The sequence below is a fragment of the Saccopteryx leptura genome, chromosome 1, assembly GCF_036850995.1.
Source record: "Saccopteryx leptura isolate mSacLep1 chromosome 1, mSacLep1_pri_phased_curated, whole genome shotgun sequence".
In the NCBI taxonomy this organism is placed as follows: domain Eukaryota; kingdom Metazoa; phylum Chordata; class Mammalia; order Chiroptera; family Emballonuridae; genus Saccopteryx; species Saccopteryx leptura.
The window spans coordinates 287489357-287509113 of record NC_089503.1 but is presented as its reverse complement, the minus strand read 5'-3'; the positions used below and the strand labels follow the sequence as shown (position 1 = coordinate 287509113).

At 39.4% G+C, this 19757-nt stretch overlaps 1 protein-coding gene across 1 annotated transcript in view; it reads right to left on the bottom strand.

Moving 5' to 3' along the window:
- The window catches only part of DUSP16 (dual specificity phosphatase 16), an 88596-nt gene extending 69588 nt beyond the window's left edge, over positions 1-19008 (bottom strand). Inside the window, exons 1-2 of the mRNA XM_066355529.1 lie at positions 18376-19008; positions 10952-11081 (exon numbers count right to left, since the gene is read on the bottom strand). The gene's annotated coding sequence lies outside the window, so the exon portion shown is untranslated. The remainder of the gene's footprint in view (positions 1-10951; positions 11082-18375) is intronic.
- Positions 19009-19757: the final 749 nt, after the last annotated feature.

Below are 19757 nucleotides of genomic sequence, written 5' to 3'. Positions count from 1 at the left end.
CTTGACCAGGCAAGCCCAGGGTATCGAACAGGCGACCTCAGCATTCCAGGTCAACGCTTTATCCCACTGTGCCACCAAAAGTCAGGCCCAATTTGTACTTAATGCCTTCATCTTTTTCACCCAGTCCCTCAATCCCCTCCTTTCTGGCAACTATTAGTTTATTCATCTTTATCTATGTGTCTGCTTCTGGGTAATAATATTTTAAAGCTGGCAATTAATACAAATATATATCTGGTTTTTCAGAAATAAAAATATACAAAATGTGAACTGGTTGTTCTGTTTGTTCTATGTATTTAAAACAACAAATACACTGTCCAATGAACTTTGGCTTCTATTTCCTCATGACTGTCAGTAGGTTAAAAAACAAAAACAAAAAACTGCTGTATATCTCCAGGGCAAAGTACAAACTCTACCATTCCACAACACACCCACTGAAGGGCATATAGCAGCAGTTACAGAATTAACCATTTAGCCAAGGATTTGAAGGCAATATCAAGAGAAAAATGAGTAAGACTAAAAGTTAGAGAACCAAAGGTCCAACAAAGTATTGGTGGAGTGCTTTTTATTACTCAAAGTTTTCTCAGTCCAGGGGTGTCAGAGAGCACCAAAGTTCCAAGGAAATTTTAGATGCCAGCGGTCAGGTGGTAAAAGGTAATACTCTCAATACTCAGAACTTTTGAGCTGGAAGACACCGTGGTTATCATCTTATCTACCACCCTGGTTTTACAGGTAATGAAGAGAGGAGAGGAGAGAGGAAGAGGAAAATGAATCTGAGGCCTCAAATCCCCTTTGGAGCACAAAGCCCTCAACTAAGCAAACTACACTGGTAATGACGAGATGAGACAGGCTATACTCTGTGGCTAGTGCATCCACTTACTCCATTTTTTACCCCTGCAATGTAGCACACCTGATCTGTGACTAGTTCAAAGTTGCTTTTCATATTTTAAAGGAGAATGGCATCGTACAACAAGATAAAACAACCTGATTAAAAATGAGCAAAGGGCACCTGACCAGGCAGTGGCACAGTGGACAGAACGCTGGCCTGGGATGCAGACAACCCAGGTTCAAAACCCTGAGGTCACCGGTTTGAGCGCAGGCTCACCTGGCTTGAGCGCAGGGTTGCCAACTTGAACTTTAGATCATAGATATGGCCCCAGGGTTGCTGGCTTGAGCAAGGGGTCACTGGCTCAACTGAAGGGTACTAAACACACTTGGACATATTTTACTTCTGTATTTGTTCATTTTCTGTCTTTCTTTTTTTAAGATTTTATTTATTCACTATAGAAAGGAGAGAGAGAGAAGGGGGGAGGAGCAGAAACCATCAACTCCCATATGTGCCTTGACCAGTCAAGGTACATATGAGAAAGCAATCAATGAACAACTAAGGTGCCGCACATAGAATTGATGCTTCTCATCTCTCTCCCTTCCTATCTGTCCCTGTCTGTCTCCTGTTCTCTTTATCGCGCACTAAAATAATTAAATAAATAAAAGAGCAAAGGGTTTAAACATACGTTTCTCCAAAAATTATATACTAATGGCCAACAAGTATAAGAAAAGATGCTTATTATCACTAATCATCAGAGAGATACAAATCACAACCACAATGAGCTATCACTTTATATCTGCTAGAATGGCTATTACTAAAAACAAACAAAAAATAAACAAACAAAACACAATCCAGAAAATAACAAATATTGGCAAGGATTTGGAGAAACTGGAGCCTTGGTGCACTGTTGGTGGGATTATAAAATGGTGTAACCACTACGCAAAAGGGTATGGCAGTTCCTCAAAAAATTAATAACAGACCTACCATATCATCCAACTATTCCACTTCTGGACATATACCCAAAAGAACTGAAAGCAGGGTCTCCAGGAGGTGTTTATATACCCATGTTCACAGCAGCACTCTTCACAACAGCCAAAAGCAACCCAAATGTCCACTGACAGATGAGTAGACAAAATGTGATTAATATATACAATAACAATATAATATTATTCCACTTAAAAAGGAAAAAAATTCTTGTCACATGATATAACAATGAACCTTAACAACATACTAAGTAAAATAGATCATAAAAAGATACTTTAGGCCCTGGCCGGTTGGCTCAGCGGTAGAGCGTCGGCCTGGCGTGCGGGGGACCCGGGTTCGATTCCCGGCCAGGGCACATAGGAGAAGCGCCCATTTGCTTCTCCACCCCCCCCTCCTTCCTCTCTGTCTCTCTCTTCCCCTCCCGCAGCCGAGGCTCCATTGGAGCAAAGATGGCCCGGGCGCTGGGGATGGCTCCTTGGCCTCTGCCCCAGGCGCTAGAGTGGCTCTGGTCGCAGCAGAGCGACGCCCCGGAGGGGCAGAGCATCACCCCCTGGTGGGCAGAGCATCGCCCCTGGTGGGCGTGCCGGGTGGATCCCGGTAGGGCGCATGCGGGAGTCTGTCTGACTGTCTCTCCCCGTTTCCAGCTTCAGAAAAATACAAAAAAAAGATACTTTATATGGTTCCATTTATATAAGGTATCTAAAACAGTCAAATGCATAGAAACAGAATGTAGAATGGTGGTTAACAGGGGCTGGGGAGAGGGAAAAAAGAGGATTTGTTGTTTAATGCATACAGAGATTCAGAATTGCAAGATAAAAAAGTTCAAAAAATATGTTTCATAACAAAGTGAATATAGTTAACATTACCAAACAGTATAGTTAAACTGTTCAAAATGGAAAATTTTGTTTATTTGTTTTTACCACAATAGAAGGGGAAAAAAGAAAGAGGGAAAGAAAGTAAAAATAAGAAAATGACAATAAGTCTCTTACTTTTTCTTGCTATGTCTCTCCCAACTTTCATACCCTATAAGGGGCTAAGAACAGCTCATGACACTGTCTTCCTTCTCCCAAACTACCATTCAGAGCGGCCAGCCAGCACACTGCTCTGAGAGTAAGCAATGCAGGCCTGTAGTCATAGGCGAGAAGGTGAAATGGCCAGCAGAGGACTTTGGGTGGACAACTGACCTCCTCTTCTGACTGTGACTTTATCCCTCAGCCTAGGGGAGTAGAGACTGGTGTGCTGGATCCCCAGTTGTAGAATCCAGCACACCAGTCTGGGTAAAGAGTAAGCTGTCTTTTATGATAATTTGTTTAAACCAATAAAGAGATGCTGGCAACAATAAACACCTTTATGACCAAGGTGGCATGATGTACTTCTATGCATCCCTTCTAATACCTCTCTTAGAAGTCATTCAGTATATACTTGTGAACATGAATGCTGATTACAATGACACGCTGATGACCTCTGGCAAAAAGAATGAACCACTGATCCAGAAAAAAAGTGTACTAGATACAGAATTCAAAGTGATTATTTTAATGAATGAATTAAAGCCACTTCCAAAATAAAAATCTCTACTGATTTCACAATAACTTATATTTAAAACTTGTATAAACCTACTGTTTCCTGGCAAATGGATACCAGACTGCCTAACACTTGGTACTTACAAACCCCCCCCCCCCCCAACTGCTATTTCTTTAAACTAACATCACATTAATTACATTCTATAATGACATAGCCACTGGCAGCATTCAAGATCCTGCCTCACTGGTCATTCATTTGCCAGAAGAAACCACTTGAGTCTGTCTTTCAGTTGGGCTATAGACAAGAAAAGAAGGGGTTTTCCACATATGTAATTTTTATTGTTGCCTATAAAACCAAGAAGCTATAAAATCAAGCTCCCTGAATATTTACATTTAACAAGGCTCTTAGTCATTCACATAATGAAAAATGAAAACAATTGTTTTAGTCACATACTTAAAAGGGTTTCAGTAGAAGGAAAGTTTCTGATATTTGGATATTTTTTGGTAATGAAATTAGACACTGCCCCTAAGCTGTTTTAAAGCAGCTGTTAAATACATATACATACACATATTTTATTCTTAAAAAATACCCTAAATTGCAGATGCTTTTTGACCCCTTAAGTGCCATAGTTAATAACATTTATCTCCAGGACCCCCCAACACCGATATACCACAAATAAAATGCAATGGGATCCTTTTGTAAGATTTTTGTTGAATAAAAGGTAAACACTTTTTAGGTTAATGTTTTAAGACTTCTTTTATGAACAGTGTAATTTGTTAAAGTGGGAATATGATTTCCAACTCCCTGTATATCTAAACTCATATCATCTTGACAGGATTCTATCTGAGGAACCAGATCATTACTCTCTCTGTAATACAAGAAGAATCCCCTCTTAAGGTACTTGAAACAGCAAAGTTTGTGCCACATTCAAGTAAAGTTTAGCTGCCAAAATGCATGAAGGGAATCATTTTTCTTTCGTTGTCCTTTAATTTTATCTAAGGCAAATGCTTGGTGTGAACACTATTAACAAATACGAACAAATACCAAAAAGGAATGCTCTGGCAGGTTTTTAACAATACTGGAGTGCCTAAAATGCCTTCTCTGTTGGGACAGGGGGCATTTTCTCAAAACTCTAAACTAAAGGTTTTTGATTATGCACGTATATGTATATGATCCCCTATTAAAGTAAAAATACTCCCTGGCCAGATAGCTCAGGTGGTTACAGCATCAGCCTGAAGTGCAAAGGTTGCCAGTTCAATCCCCAGTCAGGGCACACACAGGAGCAGATCGATGTTCCTATCTCTTTCTCTCTCTCTCTCCCTTCCTCCCTCCCTCCCTCTCTCTCTCTCTCTCAAATCAATACATTAAACATTTTAAAAAATAAATAAAAATTTTAAAAATGCAGTTAGTTTTCTATTCTCAATGGAAATTTGGGGCAAATATAAGTAACTGCCAAAAAGCTAAAACTCATTCTAGATTTAACCCTCTATACCAGCAATTTCTAACCTTTTTCATATCATGGCACATATAAACTAATTATTAAAATTCTGCAGCACACACAAAATATATTTTTTGCCAGTCTGACAAAATAAAGGTGTAATTTTGGTTCATTCACCAGATGGCTATTGTTGTGTTGGCTGTTGTCATTTCTGACAATCTTTTTTTTCTTTTCTCCAGAGTACTAAACACACTTGGACATATTTTACTTCTGTATTTGTTCATTTTCTGTCTTTCTTTTTTTAAGATTTTATTTATTCACTATAGAAAGGAGAGAGAGAGAAGGGGGGAGGAGCAGGAACCATCAACTCCCATATGTGCCTTGACCAGGCAAGCCCAGAGTTTTGAAACAGCGACCTCAGGGTTCCAGGCCAACACTGTATCCACTGCACCACCACAGGTCAGGCTATTTGAAAATCTAAGGGAAAAAGAGGTCAGTGCCCCTGAGTAAACAGTCAGGTACTTCGTGCTTTAAAAATACTTGTGGTACATCAGTTGAAAATCACTCTACACCATCACGATCTTTATTAAAGCTACTACCCAGCTATCACGATGACTAAAAAAGAGGTCCTTAGTTCATCCTAGCTTGATGCCTGTGCTGGTGAACAGAGCTGTTTTATACTCTAAAAATAAAAATAAAACTTTTTAAATTAAAAAACACCATACAGGAAGAAAGGTTGGGGGAGGGAAGTAAAAGAGAGACAAATGTATGGTGATGGAAAATGATGTGACTTTGGGTGATGGGCACACAATGCAATCTACAGTTCAAATGCTGTAGAAATATTTCCCTGAAACCTATGTACTCTTATTGATCTATGTTACTCCATTACATTTAATTTTCTGAAAAAATTTTTTTATTATATAAAACCTGAAAAAAAATTAAAAACACCATACATTTTCATATTCTCTCTAATCCTATTTCTTTTTAATTAAAAAAATAAAACAAAAAATGTTCAAAAGACAAAAAAAAGGACACGTTTTAGAAACTGGAAACTACCTGAGATTATCTAATATATTCTTTTTCACAATTGAAAAAACTGTGACCTAATTGTCTAAATTAGGTTTTATAACAGGTCTGTACACTCTTCCATCAAAATGAGAAAATGGATATGTCCTTGCTTATGGGGAACACTTAAAACCGTCCCCAGAATAAAAAAAATTAGCAGATTACTTAATTTGAGTAATTCAGCAGCACTTGTATTTGCTTCCCTTTATACTTCCCTTTCTTTATATACTGCTCACAAAAATTAAGGGATATTTTGAAATATATTTATAACAGACTCAAAATTATCCAGCCACCCAACAGACATTTCTTCCCCTCTAATCTGCTAACAGAATCCCAGTTTTTCCTGGGCATTTAGCATTGTAAGCCCATGAAATAATACATGATGCATGTTACACCACTGTGGTAACCCCGTTCTCCTCAGCCACACACTCACCTCCCAGTCTCTCCAGTGAGGGCAGTCTTGTGAAACACTTCAAACAAATGATACTGGAGAGAAAATGAATGATCACTTCCGAGAAGGATTTTGTTCTCTGTTAGGTAAGCAGGGGAGGAAGGATTGCTTGATCTGTCCCTTTCCCCCTCCTTGCCTTGAAAAGGTATGTGACACCCAGAGCTGAGGCAGCCATTTTGTGACGTGGTGGCAATAAGCGAACACACACAAGACAGCAGAATCAAAGGTCAGTGAGATCTGGGGACACTGCTGAGCAGCTGAACCAACCATGAGACCACCTACCTCTAAACTTCTCTGAAACCCGTAAACAAATAGCTCACCAGCTCTGCTGGTGGCCTTCTGTTAACTACAGTTGAAAGCAGTCCTGAGCTTAAAAAATTTTTTTCTGTGGCATGCTATGATTTTCCTGCCCAATCTCACCCCCATTACACACATATATGGTTTATACTACATGCAACTAAAAAGTGACAGGATTCTATTTTTCCTGCATAGTTGACAGAAACCAGTTTTAATTACTTTATAGTTATAGTACCTTAATTATATGATCCTATTTACATAAATGTCATCAGGAGAGAAAACATTAGGGAAAAATTGTGACTTAGACTAATGTTTGTTTTTGATTGTTGACTTTGATCATTCCTTCGGCCATCTCAAATCCTTTCTGGAATTAAGTACCACATAAATAACAGACTGATAAATTGTATCTTTTTGAACTAAACTCTTGTCTCCTTTAATCATAACTGTCTGTTAGTAAAAAATAAAGTGCTAAAATTTCATTCTTGAATTTCACCTGCTTATAACTAAAGCGTAGAGATTTGCCAACACTATTCCAAACTCATGGCATTGCTGTTTTCTCCCACTGGTTATTGCAACAGTATTCAAATATTGGTAAGACATTACAAGTCAGTCTATTCAGTACCCTTATTTAAATAGTTGTTTTAACCATATTTTGATGGGAGTCTTTCAAATAACGTTCATCTCCATGACTCCTGTTACACCCATCTCTGTACTGCTGCTCGGGCCCCACTCTTCCTGGGTCCAGTGCATGGGAGAGCCCAGTTCACCCCCATCTTCCTCTCTGCCCTCAATGTGATCTCCACTCTCTGTCCACAGCCCAGTTCTGCCTATAGCTGTCCCCATAATCACTAATGTCTACTCCACTTCCCCATTTCACAATTTCTTCTTTCCAACCTCATGTCTTCCATCATTCCTCAGCTTTCACAGAGAAAAAGATCAAGTCTCCCCAGTCGGAAGGAACAACTGTTGTGAGCACCTGCTCTCCTCTCAACTGTGTTAGCATCTCTCCCCTGTTGTCATTCAGGGGGGAGACGGCTAAGTAATCCTGATATAAATGAGCATGACCCCTATATTCTGTATGTCTATGTGGGCTCAGTGATTTTTTAGTTTACAAAGAAAAACACAGGGACAGCAAACACTTGCTTTTTGCTAAGCTGTAGTAAAGTGCTTTTACCAACTCCCCTCTGTCTACCTTTATCCCACCACTCACTGATGCTATATGATCTTCCAATAATTATGGTCTCTGGGTCACATGACTCTGCCCATATTCTAGCATATTCCCATCTTCCTCACCAATTAATCAGTTAAATGGAAGCATTACATTACTGATATAGATATCTCGTTAGTGGCTCTAAAAACATATTAAGACACTGCACTAGTTTATGTCATCATTTTCAAAGTGTGATCCAGAGACTTCCGGGGGGAGGTCCCTGAGACCCTTTCAGGGGATCCACAATATCAAAATTATGTTTAGTAACGCAAAGATGTTATTTGCCTCTTTTGCTCTCATTCTCTTGTGAGTATACAATAGTGAATCCAGGGAATACCTGGTGTGTAATGACAATCTATCACTCTGGCAACAAATTAAACATATGTTTGTATATTCTTGGGTTTTTTGGAATTTTCAAATGTAACACATTTAAGGCATAAAAATACATTTTTTAAATAAAATTAATGCAATGTATTCTCAGTACTTCTATTTCCTAAGCATAGCAATCTTTAATTATATATATCTGCTATAATCTTCATTATCTCATTATCATCAAATGAATTCATTGAGTTTTAAGAAAAAGAAATTGCATGTTTTAAACATTGTCACGATGAACTCTTTAAAAGCTCTGGTAAAAGCAGCACACAAAATAGCTGAGAAATTAATAAAGATGTGTACAGCTGACATTGTTGACTGTCTGCTGGATGAAACAGTCAGTAAAAGAAATCATGGAAATGCCACAGATCAATGATGCAGTATCACAGCAAATTAAATATTTTACTGCTAATATGAACTACAGATTAATATCTCGCCTTAAAGATGGTGCTTTTGCTTTATAAGCACACAAATCCGTAGACGTGGGTGGACTTACTGTTTTGTTTTTATTATTCCTGTATCCACACCAACTAACCATGAAAGAAGGTCTTCTTTTATGAATGCTTGGCAACAAATACAAGTGCTGCTGAATTACTCCAAGTATTAAATAACTTTTTGAATCTCATGATTTATCCCCAAAGCACCATGTTGATACCTGCTCTGATGGCACACGAGCAATGGTGGACAAAATGCTGGCGCCTTTAGCATGAATCAAGGCAGGGGTACAAAACTGTACCAGTAATAATTAAACTCCTCGCTATCAATCATTGTTAAAAAGCTAGTTTCACTTAAAAATATTTTTGATAAAAGTTATTAATTTCATTAAATCTCACTCTTAAAAACTTGGTTTTTTTAACAACCTATGTGATAAAATGGGAGGAACACACAAAAATCTCTTCCTCAGCATACCTAATAGCTTTATTAAAGAAAAGTGTGTATGTAATTGAGTTCTGAGCTGAACTACACACTTTTCTCACAGAATACCATTTTTGCTTAAGAGAGTGACTGGCAAACAACATATATGCTGCTCACAAAAATTAAGGGATATTTCAAAATGCATATGAAGCTATAAAATATCCCCTAATTTTTGTGAGCAGTGTAGTTTACTCAGACACAGATATATGCAAACATTTTCTCAAAAATGAATAAAGGGATCCTGCCACTTGAAGAAAAAGCTGATATCTGTTACCAATGATAAAATTTGAACTTTTGAGGAAAAAAAATAGAATTTTGGAAAACTTGAACTCTACAGCAAAATCTTGACTGCTTCCCAATTCTTAAAGATTTTGCTGAGATTAATGGTCACATTAATGAATGTGATTCATTAAATACTGTATAAGCAAATATGTCAACATTTTAAAGATCTGCACGTAACTTAGTAAACCATTATCTTTCAAGTATCCAATGTATGATGTTATAAAATCATATACACATCAAAGATCCATTAGTGTTTTTGTTTTAAAAGTGTGAGAGCAAGAGGGAGGGGCAGACAGGGACAGACAAACAGGAAGGGAAGAGAGATGAGAAGCATAAACTCACAGTTGTGGCACCTTAGTTGTTCATCGATTGCTTTCTCATATGTGTCTTAACAGGGTGAGCTTCAGACCAGCCAGTGACTCCTTGCTCAAGCCAAAAACCTTGGACTCAAGCGAGTGATGTTGAGCTTCAAGCTAGCGACCATGGGGTCACGTCTATGATCCCATGCTCAAGCCAGTGACCCCACGCTCAAGCTGGTGAGCTTATACTCAAGACGGCAACTTCAGGGTTTCAAACCTGGGTCCTCAGTGTCCCAGGCCAAAGCTCTATCCATTGCACCACTGCCGGGTCAGACTCAAAGATCCACTCAAAATGCAAGATAGATCAATATATTTTTAATGTTACAGAGCACAAAAAATTCACTGATATGTTTTTAAAGTTAACATTGCAATTAACTTTTAAAGCATCATCACTTTTTCAGTTTTTGTTTTTTTTGTTTTTTTTTACAGAGACAGAGAGAGTCAGAGAGAGGGACAGACAGGAATGGAGAGATGAGAAGCATCAATCATTAGTTTTTCGTTGCGCGTTGCGACTCCTTAGTTGTTCATTGATTGCTTTCTCATATGTGCCTTGACCGCGGGCCTTCAGCAGACTGAGTAACCCCTTGCTGGAGCCAGCGACCCTGGGTCCAAGCTGGTGAGCTTTTTGCTCAAGCCAGATGAGCTCGTGCTCAAGCTGGCGACCTCGGGGTCTCGAACCTGTGTCCTTCCACATCCCAGTCCAACGCTCTATCCACTGTGCCACCGCCTGGTCAGGCACTTTTTCAGTTTTGATGTAACAGATATTCACAATTACATGAAAAGACATTGAAATTCTCCATCCTTTTTCAACTATGTATCTGTGCATAGCTGGATTTTTTTTTAAATGCTTCAAACAAACAACATATCACAACAGACTGGATATAAAAGCAGTACTGAAAATTCATCTGTCTTCCATGAAGCAATACATTAGAGAGAGCAGCAAAATGTAAAACAATATCACAATGTTCACTGCAGTTTTTGTTTTGAAATACATTTTCCATAAAAGTATGTTATTTATGTTAACCTGTAATGAATTTATTATTTTTAAATAAATAAACATTTTAAACATTTCTCAGTTTTAATCTCTAATGTGTTAAATATTGATTCATAGTCCACATAAACAAAACATGCTTGGGGTCCTCGAAAATACTTAAGAGCACCAAAATGCTGAAAACCGTGGGTTAAAAAAAGAGCACTTATAAGTATGTGTATAAAAGAGAATGGGTACCTTAAAATGAATCAGAAGATCGCAGCTCCAGTTCTATCTAGCACCACTCCTTACTCGCTTTGGGATTCGGATAAATCGCTTAGTCTCGCTTCGTTTCCTCATCTGTAAAATGGTTAACTCATGTCTTTTTCTGAGGATGAAAGACAAAATATGAAAAAGCAATTTATAAACTATAGGTATATTATTAGTACAAGGTCTCAAAGATAAGAGTTTTAAACACTTCTGATGACCAAGTTTTTATAAAATACTCCCTTCTTAAAAACTTATTACTAAAAGCAGAACTTAAAGAAAGTGCAAAAGTGGAGCTTTTTGATTAGTCAATGAGCCCAAAGTCCAACCACATAATTTTACTGTTATAATTTTACTATATTAAATGTCTTCCTCTAGTTATAACTGGTAATGTATAGTTTAACTAATTATGACCATTCCCAAAATCTACAAAGTACAGAAAATAGTAACATTCCCCAATGTACTCATTATCCAGCTTCAACAATAAAAAAACTGTCAATATTGTTTTCTCATTAGTGTGTTTGTGCCTATCCTCAAGTTTTTTAAAACAAACATTAGTCACGATTTTATTTTACTTATACAGTATATATGCTTTCATATGCACCTTTAACATATGAGAATTTTTAACATCACCATAATACCATTACTATAGATAAAAACTCCATGGTTATAATTCTTAAATACCAAATAATACACACTCCATGTTCTAATTTCCTGACTGGCTCCCCAAAAGAGTCTTTGTTAGTTTTTAGTTGGTTTGTATCATCACAATATGATTCTTACCAGTTCATTTACAAGGAACACAAGATTTTTAGTAAAAACTCAGAAGAGAAAATAATTCCATGCTTAATTACGCAATGTGCAGTTTACAAAACAAAGTCAAAAACTGTCTTCCTGAGGAATGTGCTTCTACCCCAACCAAACAACAAACAAAAATTACAATAGAAACCCACTACAAAACAGGCCAGACTGGTAACACTTCTGAGAAGTCTTCTGAGAAGCAACAAGAAGAGGACACAGCTGAGCTGCTCAGGAAGAGGAGTTGATAGGAAACCACCACCTGCCATTTCAGAAGAGATGAGGTCAGGTCAGCCACAGGGTCAGGCAAGCTGGAGTTCAGTGAGCACACTGCTCAAACAAGTCAGGTAAGTGCCCAAGGCTGAAAGGCAACCAATCCTTCAGGTTTCAACTCAAAACGCAAAACCAGTTGCTTTAAGCAAGAGAGTTTTAAGCTAGAGATGTAATGAAACCAAGATCAAAAGTAACATGAGAATGAATTCAATTAATTCAGCAAACATTCACCAAAAACTGACCCTACCAGATACTATCCTAAAAAGAGTTTAGTTTACTTTTAATTTATACAATGCAAATAAGTAGCATATACTTCTCTACATATATCTCACCACATTAAAAAATGAATATATTTAATATTAATTACCTTGTCATACACCACTACAAATTATAGTGCATCTTTTTTTTTTCTGTAAATCAGTTTGTCCCACTTCTCAGCCAGACACGGAAACAAATTTGAGCTTTACTGTCTTTCCTAAATACTTTTGAAGAGTACATGTCACATTAGCTTTTATCACACAGACCACAGACCTCCAGCATTTGTATCTAACATCCTTTTCTAAATGGAGTATTTAGTTTAAAAGAAAATCATGGGAATGCTGAAGAATTTCCTACCTCCACTGAAAGTTTTCTTACCCAAGTGGGTCAGAATATACTTAAGATGAAAACTGATTAGGAGCACACAGAAAAATTTTCAAAAGATTTGTTTCTATAGATACACACACTTAATATCAATCTTTTTTGGAATCCTTTACCTCAATTTACCTATAATTTTTTTTATGTTTAAAATTGCAGAAAGTGTGGAGAAGGGGAGGAAACATATTTCTTTAAGAATGCTTAAGAAGTACTTCATAAATGTGTTCAAAAACAAGATATGGCCTGACCAGGCAGTGGCGCGGTGGATAGAGCGTCGGACTGGGATGCGGAAGACCCAGGTTCGAGACCCCAAGTCACCAGCTTTAGCGTGGGCTCATCTGGTTTGAGCAAAAATTCACCAGTTTGGACCCAAGGTCGCTGGCTCAAGCAAGGGGTTACTTGGTCTGCTGAAGGCCCATGGTCAAGGCACATATGAGAAAGCAATCAATGAACAACTAAGGTGTCGCAATGCGCAATAAAAAACTAATGATTGATGCTTCTCATCTCTCCATTCCTGTCTGTCCCTGTCTATCCCTCACTCTGACTCTGTCTCTGCAAAAATAATAATAATAAAATAAATTTAAAAACAAACAAACAAGATATGCAAGAAATTGTCATTAACAAAATTTTAGTTGGCACTATAAAGGACATCTTCTCAACAGCAAAACCTGGAGTAAGACTCCAGACTTCCCCATTTCAGAACTGACACTCTGCTTCAAGTTTCTACTATTTATAGAGAGTAAAAATCCCAAGTTTAAGATAGTATTTCCAATGAGACCACTAACTCTACTAACACATCTTTAAGGACATAGGACCCAGCACAGTCCAAATTTACTTTTTGATTTCGATACCATGCGGACAAGGCCCAGAGAGGGGTCCATCCTTCAACCTACTTTACCCATCTGGTAATTAAGCCGAAGAGCTTACTCACACTGTCCATACGTCTTGTGTTTCCTGTGCTCTCATACAAGGTACCATCAAAACCAGCTGTCCTGGGAATTCAGCTTTCCTTTACAGCACTGTTGTGACATTCTTCCTAATAGAGAAGCTAACCTAACTATAGAGCCCAATACGTCACAACTCTTAAGTAAACTGTAAGCAATGATACACTGTACTTCACTGCAAAAACATGAGATTTTCAGCAAATGGCAGAAAAAAAATGTAGATAAATTGTTAATGAGGAATTACAAACTCAAAGCTTATATGCTTCAATCTAAAAAACATTATGTAGGTTTCTTTTTTAAAAATTGGGACCCTGGCCAGATAGCTCCATTGGTTAGAGTGTAGTCCAGACAGGTAAAGGTTGCCAGTTCAGTCCCCACTCAGGACACATACAGAAACAGACTGGTATTTCTGTCATGCTCTCTCTCCATTACTCTCTCTCTGAAATCAATATATAAACAACAAAAATTTGGGTAAAGATGAAGTTAAATGTGTTGACATCTATTCAAATTGGTTTGGGCCACAAATAAATATTGTTATATCATTAACATTATTTATTAGTATATCATAGGCAAAACAGCTTATTCACAGAGTAAGTGGGTCTGTAACTAGCCATCTATAATTTCCTGAACCCGATCATTATCTTCAAAAAACATCACCGCTTGACATCAGATTTTCCATGTAATGTTTATTGTCCTTCCATATTCTCCTACTAGAATGAAAGTTTCATAAGGGCAAAACATTCGTGTTATTTTCCAGTGTATGCCCAGTTTCTAGAACAGCGTCTGGCACGTAATAAGAGAATCCAAATACATCTGCTGAATGAAGAGATAGGTGAATGGTCCCCTACTTAAACGTCCCCACTTCCTTTCCTCCATATACAAGTTCATGATCCTTTAAAGCCAAGGTCAAATTCTATTATCTCTGTGAAGATTACCTCCCCTGATCCTCCAACCTCTCTTTTATACCATGAATTTGGCACTTTTCTGCTGTCTGTTAATTGTTTGCATATGTACATACCCCGTTTTAAATTCTTATAATCCTCTCCTTATTAAAGGCAAAAACCCATATCCCCAACTTTTGGTATCAACCTCAGTACACGTAAATAGTGTATCATTACTAAGTGTTTTGCTTGATTGATTTATATTTGTAGCCAATTTAAAAATAAATAAATAGGCCTGACCTGTGGTGGCGCAGTGGATAAAACGTCAACCTGGAAATGCTGAGGTCGCCGGTTCGAAACCCTGGGCTTGCCTGGTCAAAGCACATATGGGAGTTGATGCTTCCAGCTCCTCCCCCCCTTCTCTCTCTCTGTCTCTCCTCTCTCTGTCTCTCTCCTCTCTAAAATGAATTAAAAAAATTTTTAAAAAAAGAGACATGGTTTAAAAAATAAATAAATAAATAAATAAATAGTTTCAACTTTTTATAACCTATCCCTCCCTTTCTAAAAACTCAACTGAAACTGTAATGGGCCCTCTCTATTTTAAATTCGTCTTTGGCAATTCCAAGTTTTACATACTTATATAATTATAACATATACTCATAATTTCTTCTATCCATACACCATCCCCCAAAACAATCTTGTGACTCTTTGGCAATACCCGTCTAACCCCAATCAACATGTGAAGTTTCATTACTCTCTTCTTGTTGCTGAGGGATAAGAGGGTATTCTTCCCCTTCATGCCTTTTCCCTTTCATGCCAAGAAGTATCCCATTTCCTTCTTTATTGACAAGACACCTGGCAAGCTTTTATTATTTCTTTGTACCTGTCTTTAGATACTTCTTTTTGAGACACTACTGTTTCCTCCAATCATTTATTTGGTTAAATTTCAAACTCCCTTTCCTAGTCTGTGCATGACAATAGCCTCTTCTTAATGCCTGCCTGAGTGTGCTTCTTTAAATCTGGCAACCTTTTATAAACCTCATCCCTCCTTCACATAGTCAACCCTTGATCATCTGGGCTAATGAAATGTACAAAAATATCAGATTTCCTACAACACAGGAAAATCAAGAAAAAAAATGGCATCTGGCTTTGGAATATATCATGTGGCTGTAGGCAAGCTTTAATTATTTAATTATGTTTTTTAGTTAAGCCAACATTAGTAACATTCTTTATGATGCTGGATATCTGTTTTGGTTTTAAACTGTGATGTAATTAAATATAAGGGAAAAAAAGCCCATCAAACATCAACTGTGATTTTTCCTATGAAGCCTTTTTAACCAGTTTCTTCAATCTGTTGAAATTTGTCATAAAATTGGATGTCTATATCCTCTGATTTATTTTCTACCTTTTCTTGAGATTCTTATCCAAATCAGCTTTCTTATATTAATTTACTTCTTCAATTTAAAGTACTATTTGTTTGATAATGCAAAGCATTTTTAAAACATTAAGTGTCCAGGGAAATTTTTAGTTCAAATGATACAAGATAGAAAACTTCACCTTTGTTTTTTAGTTTTTTGTTTTTTTAAGATATTCCAGGAAAAAGTGGGTTCTTAGGATAAATTACACTAGTAATTCCAGCAAATTATATTTAGTAGGATGTTATGATTGGTTGGAAAAACATGAATATTGGACAGCTATGTAAGTCAGCTTCATCACTACATAATCCCATAGACCAAAACCTCAATGGAATTAAATTTCCAATACAGACATTTATGAAAAATAGCGTCAAAACAAACTCACACATCAACCCTAGCCCTTCTGACCCCCGCCTAAACTCTGCACCTACCTCAGACCCCTTCTCTGCTTCACTTCCACAAATAAGTTTTAAAAATGTATAAGAAAAAGAACTGGGCTAACAGGGTCTTCTCTTTTGCCCCTTTTCATTTACTGTCATCAAGCTTTTGGCCAAAAAGACCCCTAATCCTCAATTTTACATGACTGTTTTTACTTTACAGGTACTCAATTATTTTACATCTGAATGTAGGTTTAAAGTACTTTAACCGACTTTTTTTTCATACACTAGCCACCATTATTACCAGCAGAATTAAAAATAAACTCATTTTTAATTTTCCCATGTTGAATCTTGATAAGTACAAATTGTTTTACCTAAAACCCAACTTTTGCCCTGGTGTAATTTTGCCCAAACTTTTATGTAAGATGTTAAATATTAAGCCCTCCTCTCAAACTTCTTAACAGCAATCTTCTATACAATCCTCAAACTCGGTAAATTCCACAACTTTATTTAAAATAAAAATTTTTTTTTCACATTGCCTGGTTACATTTCTACCAAAATACCAACAGAGCCATAAGTTCTTAGTTTTTCTATTTACTTCTCCAGGTTGCTGCCTTCAACAAAACATAGGACTCCACAATTCTCAATTAATTAATTATGTTCTCTCAAGCTGTGTGTCTACCAATATACACGATTCTCAAGGAAAAGTAAATAATAAAAAAGTAACTCAACTGGTAAGAATTCTTTTCTTTTTAAAAGTTTATCTTTACTTTAAACATTGTTTTTTCTTGATGGAGTTTAAAAAGTATAAATCCTTTGAAGAAACAGTTGTCACCTATGTGCACTCTCAATCAGCCCCATAAAATAAGTGGCATTGAAAAAGGCATTTTTCTGACAGTCTAAGTTCCCCAAATAGTAGTCATAAGGTCTTTCGTGGATGGTAAATTTCACATCCACATACACACACTCAAAAGAAAGAAACGAAACATACCTGGTCATTTTCTAAACAGGTTTGATAGGTTTGGTTCACTTGTAAGAGCAGAGTGTTTACTTACAGTCTTTTAAAGCAGAAGTGGCACTGGGTAAATAAAATCTTGGGAGAGTTTTTAAAACCCTGCATCTTAACTCACTTCCCTTTCATTCAAGGGGGATGGCACAGCACACCCCACAGCAAATGAGATTATGCAACAGGTTTTTCCTCTCCACTTTATTCATCACAGGCTGGTTACAGGTATGCTTTCTAAACCCTTTGAGACACCAGGCCTTTAGGAACTTTGCAACTAATGTTTAATAATAATCATTTTTATAATTTTGCAGTATTCACGCATTTTAGGATCTACTTATATTTTTCTCAAGTTAATTACGTGTGTTTGTGTATTAGGTAATAAACCTCAGTTTTGCCTAAATATTTTCCTTCCTAGTATTTTATTACATGAAACCCCACATGATAAACAGATCCTCGGTTGTCTCCTCGGTCTTTTTTTATTTCTCACGTTTTACGACTAGTGTAAATAAGTCACTGGGGCACCGAGTCCCCCAACATCATGACTCGGGCCCCAACATGAAAAATTTGAGTTGTTGGGAGGTTAGTTTGGTTTAAGAAAGCAACGCCGTCACCACCCAGGTGGCCTCGCTGCTTACACCAAAGGCAAATTTGGGATAATGGGAACAGTCAGGCCGGGCCCCACTTGGCAGGCGTGTTGTATAACAGACGCGCCTGGAAGTGAGCTGCTTCGCCCACGAAAGGACCGCGTCCCGCGGTGGCGGCTTCTCGCGGCGGGACCCGGCCGCCCGGCCCGCACGGACCGGGACCCCGCGCCCGGCCGCCCGCCCCCTTCCCGCTCGGGCCGGCCCCCAGCCAGGCCTACACCCCCACTTCAAACGCTCGTGTGGCTCCGGGCCGCGGTCGCCCCCACCCTGCCTTCCGAAAAGGTGGCCCGGACGCCGGGGCGGGCTGAGCCGGCGGGGCGAGAGCGCGGCGCCCGGGGTCGGGGCGAGCCGCGGAGCTCCCCCGCTGCCGGCTCAGCGGGCGCCCCGAGCCCCGCACCCTCCCGCCCGCACAGTCCGCGCGGCCGGCCCGAGGCCACTTACTTTTGGGGCCGCCGACCTCCCGACTCCCTTGGGGGAAACGAAAGTTGTCACGGCGTCTCCCCGCGGTCCCCCCTCGCCTCCCGGACTTGCGAGGCGCCGCCGCGGAGCCGGGAGGGCGGCTGCGCTCCCGCTCGCGTCCGTCCCGTCGCGCTCTCCTCGTCTTCTTTTCACTATATTATCTTCTCCTTCTCGGAGGGGTGGGCGGTGGCGGGAGGCTTAGGAAGAAGGGAGACGTTTGCAAGTTTTCTTCACTCTTTCCCCCTCCCCAGTCAGCCTTGAAAAAACAATGTTAAAAGGGGTGAAGAAGTTGAGGAGGTGAAAGTGGGGGGGCCGCGTGGGGAACGTGGAGGGGGTAGGGAGAGGGAAAAATAATCGTTTAAACACTGACTAAAGCCCCCCAGTGATACACAGAGAGAGGGGGAAAGGCGGGGGGGTTGGGGGGAAAGAGAAAGAGTCGCTGGTCAGGAAACTTCAAGCGTGGATGAGGTCATTGGTTTAAAAATAAAGAGATGGCGTCACTTGAAACCAATCCCAGTGAATGAACTCAGCGGAGCCCGGGGGGAAAGGAGGAGACAGGCGAGGGCAGGGCGGTGGGCGCCGGACGGGGCGGGGCCGGGCCGCCCACCCGCCCATCCCGCGGCCGCACTCCGCGCCGCGTTCTCGCCCCGCGGGGAGGGGTCGGGGCGCGTTCCGTTCCCGAGTTCGGTAACTCCGAGGCAGGTTCCGCTAGTGCCGCTGGGAGGAGCCGGAGCTGCCCGCGGAGGCGGCCGCGCGGCCTCCTCCTTCCGCGCCCGCGTGTCTGCCGCCCCGGAGCTCCTGGCCCCCGAACCCCTGGGTCCTCGCCCCGGCCGCGCGCCTTCAGGGCTGCGCCCAAACAGGTATTTAAGGATTTCCCCCGCAACCGAGACCCCGAGCCTTTGCCACCTTGGGCTGTTTGCAGCGGCTTCACCAGCGTGAAGAAATGCAAACAATGATTTGAGAGAATTACAATCAAAATTTTAAAAAGAATGACGAATCCAAAATGCAGGTTTACTGCTGTCTGTTAATGAAAGAGAAGTCACAGGAACTTTAAGAAGAATCACACTAGTATTGTCAGGTATTCAGCCATCATGTTTGTCGTTAAGAGCCCCCTACATAAATGTTCCTAGCATTCATTATTTTACGTGGCTTATATTTTTGTATGTTTATTTATATTAACAAATTTAATGAGTACGAGCAGCCAAAATTTCTCTTTAAAGTTGTTTTCTACATCGAGCAGTACAGAATGATCTTTAAATCAGACCGAGGTTCATGCCTCTCCCGTGGTGCCAGACCCTGTGATTTAAACCCTATATACACTTTGTGCATTTTTTATTTGGGTTAATTACAATAGCTTTGTTTTG